This window comes from Drosophila ficusphila, unplaced genomic scaffold (assembly GCF_018152265.1).
Source record: "Drosophila ficusphila isolate 14025-0441.05 unplaced genomic scaffold, ASM1815226v1 contig_668, whole genome shotgun sequence".
Classification (NCBI taxonomy): domain Eukaryota; kingdom Metazoa; phylum Arthropoda; class Insecta; order Diptera; family Drosophilidae; genus Drosophila; species Drosophila ficusphila.
Genome location: NW_025064601.1, coordinates 917,036 through 923,905, shown reverse-complemented (window position 1 = coordinate 923,905; position 6,870 = coordinate 917,036).

Below are 6,870 nucleotides of genomic sequence, written 5' to 3'. Positions count from 1 at the left end.
CGACTTTGCTCATTATTAAATGAATGAGGATGGCATTCGTAATTCGTTTGTCATCCCCAATAGACAGCAACGAGTCATAAAGAGCTCTGACTGTGTCGATCAGGTTTCTCAAGGCTGTAGCTGGTGGCTGGGACATTTTTGGCAGATTAAAAAGTGTCGATATATTGTCGAAGAAAATCAGACAATCATTATCGTACACTCGCTTCAGGCTAGCCAGGGCCAGGGATATTAAATGGTTAAATTTTTCAATATCGTGCAGAGTGTCATCTTTGTCGACAAACGTTTCGAAAAGGCTTATAAAGTTTTTAAACTCGGAGTGCTTTCCGCTAAATGTTGGAAGAGACACGGTCGGCAGGCGGCATTGGGGAGTGCGCCTTGCCGGTGGAGCGGATTCATCGACGCTCGCACGCCTGCTTTTGTTTATAAGGGAAATTAGCAGCGACTTGGCCAATACTGCGGTCTCTTCCAATTCTTCCCGGAACAAATCTTCTGGGTCTCTCGCTTCGATTTGATTCTGGATTGTCGAAGCATTTTCAATGTGCGAACTTAATATTTCCAAACGACATTCCAATTCGACTGGATTCAGAGATAATCTACCCTCATCCAAATATTGTTGAGTTCGGGATATACTTCGCATAATTCCGTCTCGTTTATTTTTAAGCGCTTCGATTTCTTTGTTGCTCATTGTGATTTATTATTTGATTAAATTTGGTTTGAAATCGAAAGGCTGGGAATTAATTTTTATTCAAATAACAAAAATCAAAATAAAAATTTTAATTTATTTTGTATTATTTAAACAAAAATAAAAAAATAAACGAGTGGTATATGCCGAACGTCTACACTGTAGGGGATTTGTCGAATAAATTTAACGAAGTCGTTTAGAATAATATTAATTAATTTATTAATTCCGTACGGAACTAATAAACCCCACGCACAAATTGTAGAGGAGCACACGCTCAGCGCAAACACCGAAAACACAGCGATAACACCAAAAACGCTTGCAATAGTCCAGCGACCGAAAACGAAAAGCGCGAAAGCGAGTTCAAAAAAACACTGGCAGCGCTGCGTGGGTGAGAGTGCGTGTGTGTGTATGTCTGTATTTAGCTGGCGGCTCACTCTTTGGTAAATGCCGACTAGCGGAAAATGATGCACTGACCGATATATAAGGGCAACGAATATATAAGCCGGATGCTGGTGAAGCGCGGGAAATGGCGCTAAGGCTTGGGAAAATGGCGGAAAAGCGCGGCAAATTTTATTTAAATCACTTTATTTTCGACCTTAATTTTTAACCCTAAATTGGTGCCCACTACGACGAAATTGGTGGAATTAATTGCACTTATTGGGTCAACAACGAATTTAAATTTAAAGGTCCAAAGCGATTCACTTTAATTCAATATTTATAGTAATATAAAATATAAGGGTATATCAATATGTATGTGAATGTATAATATTCGAATTAAATTGTTAGTGCATGCGAAAATCAAATTTTTTGGTTAGAATGCTCACTATCAACCGTTTTTACACGAATGCAAAAAGTTGACAGATTGGCCGAACACAATTTAAACAATACGCCACAATCAACTTTTTACACTCTATACCTGGCTGGCCGATTCGGTCTGATCAGCGACTTCCCTTTTGGTATCCATATGCCTGGGGTATATAGGGTGCGAAAGATGACGGCACTTCTCCAGCGCACAGTAGGGCGGATTGCCAAATAAGCGGCATAAAATCGAAAATTGTATATATCGAGCTGAAACTTGGCATATTTTAAGAATACACCACTATGAATGTTTAAGCAATGTTTTAAGTAAGTTTGACCACGCCTACCTTAACTGCCCATGGAAGACAACATAACGTATACGTGACCTGAAGTTAGATTTCTTTTTTTATACCTACGTTAATTATTTTCTCACATATTATACTGATTTTTATTATCTATAATAAAGATGGATTTCATTTTTGCTTAAATAGGAATAAAATCATATATATTAAGATTTTATGCTTACATATACTTAGTATTAAAAAATGTTCTTTGACAAAAAAAAAAATAAAACTGAAATAAAATGTGTTCAATCGTTCTCTACAGCTAATTCAAATGAAAATGGATTTATTTCATTTGCATCCGAGTCTTCCGAGTCATCTGAAATATCATTAAAACTGCTGTTGTTAGTAAAAGATTCTGTAATACTAGGAATATCATTTTGGGGTGCTGCAAAAAGTTCAATTACGTCTTGCGGAAGGGGTTGTTTTTTATGTCGAGCTGCCCTTTTTTAATTGAAATACTTGAGATAAAGGGATCTGATGAGTCCATAGATCTGTGGAACACATCCATCATATTATTTATTCGAGAGTTCTGTCGAGCATGCATTCGCCTATCACGCTTGTAGAATTTATTTCGCGCTTCTGACGCGTTTTCTCCAAGACAGCCTACTGGCACTACTGATTCTGCTATTATTTGGGATCCATGAATTAAAATTTTTGTGTAAAGTTGGTGACATCGGATACCATGGGTAATTCAACATGTATAGCTTAATGGTTTTTTCTGAGAATTTTTGAAATTTTTGAGGATCGATTGCAAATTCACAGTTAATAGCTATTAGAATAGTATGCAGACTGTTAATTAATTCCAAGTCGACATCTAAAATTGATGCGAATAAGTTTGTATTAGAAAAAGCCTTTCTGGCTGTATTACCATCATTTGTGTTTCCGCTTCCATTCTGTTTCGGCTTATCTACATGCAATCCCATTTCTTGCCACATTCTCTTTTGCACATTTTTCTTTTTAGAAAGCATAACGAGTTTGTCACTTTCGTTTCTTGCTTGCCATTTTTTAAACTGCATTCTATAGGATATTTTAAGAAGTAATTCAAAAACACGTATCCACGCATGTAGTGGACTTATCCCATACTGAAGGTGTCCAGGTTTCGGAGGGAAAGATTTTACATCAACTGAATTCATAAATTGTTTTGGGCCTGCACCACAGATCGAACATAATTGACAGGAGTTAGTTCCCGTCACAACGTTTAAAACTTTCCCGTCTATAAGTGTCATGTACAACTCATACGAGACGGTGATTTTTTTTTCATCTAAAATCGTTATTTCACAAGGAGTCAAATTTTGTATTTGTCCATCCAAATCGTTTTTTTCCTTCAAAATGTGATCAATTGTTTCCTTGGCGAATTCCATTTTGAGAGGGCGACAAAATCTTACAGATTGCGGGGATCCATTATTCCAAAAAATTGTTCCTTTTTCATCTACAAGCTTCAAGGGTATGACGGTTGTAACAAATAAAGACTGATCTGATGTGTCTGTTTCGTTACTTTAAAATCTTTTTTTATACATACTTTGTCCAGACGATCCATCAAAACCGTAACTCGCAATTAATTTAACGCTGGACACACTTTCTAAATTAACGAATATTTCTTCCTGTAATAATAAAATTCGGCTAGCAGTATGATTTAATAAACTTTGTAAAGCAACTTTTGCAACTGTTTCTGTCACTGTTATTCCTACAGGACTCAATTGTAATTTTGCTTCCTGAACTTTGTGGTAGTTTGGGTATACATATATCGCAATTATGTATTTTACTCATATGACGAATTTCATTGTATAATTGTTTGCTTAATGAATTTTCTAGCAAAAATTCCAATGCATCATTTATTGTGAGAGGTATTGCTTCAGCTGCTAGAATCTTTCTTTTTGCTTCAGTTGCCTGTCTTTCTGACGTACAAGAATTTTGAAGTAGAAATGCAGTATTGTTTTCATTCGATTTTCTGGCTGACATTGTGGCTGCGTGAATCAAAAGTTTGGTATCATTGTCATTTGTAACTGCCACATCACTAGCAAGTTTTCTTTTAAGGCGCGTTCCTCCTTCCTCATAAGCTAGCTTTGGTCTTCCCTTTTTTAAGTTTGGAATATCCGCTTGGTTATCCAGAACTATTTTTAAAGACTTTGATAGCCACTCTGAATGTTTATTCTTGAATGTTCGCATATTACGGCTACACTTTTGTAGATTTGATTTTATATAAATTTCAAAGCTTTTAATTTTTTTGTGAAGTTCGCCCTTTTGGTCGACAGTCAGCTTACCCTCATTTATCTGGCCAAATATCCATTCAGCAAGCGCGGTAGAGTCGCGAGCGCTGTCAATCCATACGTCTAGCAACGTTGCATGACAGAACTCATGCACATCTAGAAAATGTAATTATCGGAAAAGCCCCAAAAAGCCGCAAATCGGATTATTATTATATTTTACTAAACAGTTTCTACTTTTGTTAAACATACATTACACATTGCAGAAATATGCAGAAGACTTTTTTTTCTCCACAGAAGACGAACATATAGGTTAGGTTTTTTTCGCTTTGGACAACACAAAACAATACACATATTATACACATAAAATAATTTTACACAAAATGCTTTCATAAAACTCAATTTGCTTACCTCGAAGTTTAAAATCCATTTTAAATAATGTCAAAATCTTTTCTCGTTTGTGATTGCCAAGAGCACAAAGTCAAAAAGAGTTTCCCGCCAAATTAATCACACAAATCAGCTGTTCAATCACTTGACTTTGAAGCTCAATAAAAATTGCAAGGTTGCATTTGAACTAAAAATACTTTTTAATACTTTCTATACAGGCAATTTAATATTAAAAAGTAAAATAAAAATTAAGATTTGCTTCAATAAAATTTTCGTTTTTATGCCGCTTATTTGGCAATCCGGCCTACTGTGCATTGGAAATAACGAAGAGCTAACTGATATCGAAAAACTTCAGTATTTGCGGTCTAGTTTAGGCGGCGTGGCTTTGGAAACCATACGCTCGCTCGAACCGTCAAATGCAAACTACCAGAAGGCTTTGAATTTACTCCTAAATCGATTCGATAATAAAATCTTACATTTCCAGGCACACGTAAAGGCTATATTTGGGTTGAAGGGTGTCGAGAAGGGATCTGCCAAGGGTTTGCGGGAGCTCAGCGATTTACTGAATTCTCATCTTCGAGCAATCCGAACCCTGGCTACCACGGAGCAGATTTTGGATGGACTTTTGATTCACATCGTCGCTCACAAGCTGGATCAGAGGACGCTGGAAAAATGGGAAGAGGTCTTGCCCATTGCTGAGCCTCCAACATGGACTGCCATGGAGTCGTTTTTGGAGAGGAGGTGTAGGATGATGGAAAATTTGGATCAAGCCTTGGTTACTCAAGCACCAGGCCAGCAGGTGGGAAAAAACTTGCAGAGACATTATTCGAATGTACTTTTCGCTTCTGCTAGCAACTCAAATCCCATGGTATGCCTATTTTGCAATGGTAGGGACCATCATTTGCCGAAGTGCTCCCGGTTTTTAAATTTGAGTTCGAACCTTCGATTTCGAGAAGCAAAGAAGATGCACCTTTGCCTAAACTGCTTGCGCAAGGGGCATCAGCTGCAGCAATGCAAGGCATCTCATTGCAGGCATTGTCGCAGGAAGCATAACTCATTATTGCATATGACCCCGAAGCCTTCAGCATCTTCCAAATCATTTTCGTCTCCATCATCCGACCCACTCCTGAACTCTCAGCCATTACCATCCACCTCATCTGCGTCACAGTCTCATCATCATTTGACAAACCCTCCACCCAGAACCTCGAATATTACGCCGACTGACTACGTGTTGCTTCCAACTGCTATTCTCTACCTAAAAAATAGAGTTGGTACGCTTATACCTTGTCGAGCTATATTGGATTCAGGTTCTCAATCCAACTTCATAACTTCGCGCCTAGCTAGCCAATTAAAGTTGAAGCATAGGCCATCGCTTACGCCCATTTCGGGGATCGGAAAATCGACCGTAAAGTCGAATAGGTCAGTCGACATTCTTGCGCAATCACGGGATGCAAGCTATCGTGCGTCATTCGCAGCAGTTGTGACGCCAAGTATCACTGACTATCAGCCTCACTTCGACATAGATGCAACAGGGTGGAGGATTCCAAAGGATATTTCGCTCGCTGATCCTCACTTCAATAAATCGCAACATATTGACCTGCTAATTGGAGCTGGTCTTTTTTCGAAATAATTGCCATGGGGCAAATGCATTTGGATAGCAACTTGCCAACTCTTCAGAACACCAAGCTTGGTTGGATCGTTTCTGGAAGGATGTCAAGGCTGCCAAATCAAAGATATATTTCCTCTGCCATTGTCCAGGATCCTACTGATTGTTTTGCTATTACTTCCATAGGAAAGCGGTCTTCGAATATTGAGGACTTCTCATCAGGAAAGCCAGTTTCGTTGCCTGAAGACTGCGATCGGATGCATCGTATTGTTAAAGGAGGACCACATTCCATCTCTAACATGGCCGCTTGGACATCATCAGAGTAGCTATGGTCCGTACAGCTACGGGCATCATCCTGGGAGCCGTCTCCGAACCGTTCTGCTCATCGATTTCCATATAGTTGGAACCCTACCTCTTCCAACGGGGGGAGTATGTTCGGAGCAGAACGCCAGCACATAATTTGATGCGCATAGGTGTACCGCTGCAGTCATATTTCGAATCCGCTCTTCAAGCTTCTCTTAACTATGTTATCTATGTTATCTCTACTCGTGAGAATGATGGTATAAAGAAGCCGCGCTTTCGGCTTATCTCACCTCAGATCAAACACCAACTCATCTCGCATACATTGTTCGCGCAAATATCAAAAAACGAAAAGAGTTGCAACTCCAAAATAAACATACTTTAATTAACTTAACCTACTCGTTCGTTATTTAATTACAAGGGTGGCATATTGGTTGTCTTCCCCATAAACACTATGCATAAACTATTTTTGATTGGCACCTTAATTCTTATCCATTTTTTTCATCAGAGAAGCGTAATTTTTGGAACATAGAGTTTTCTAACCACTCT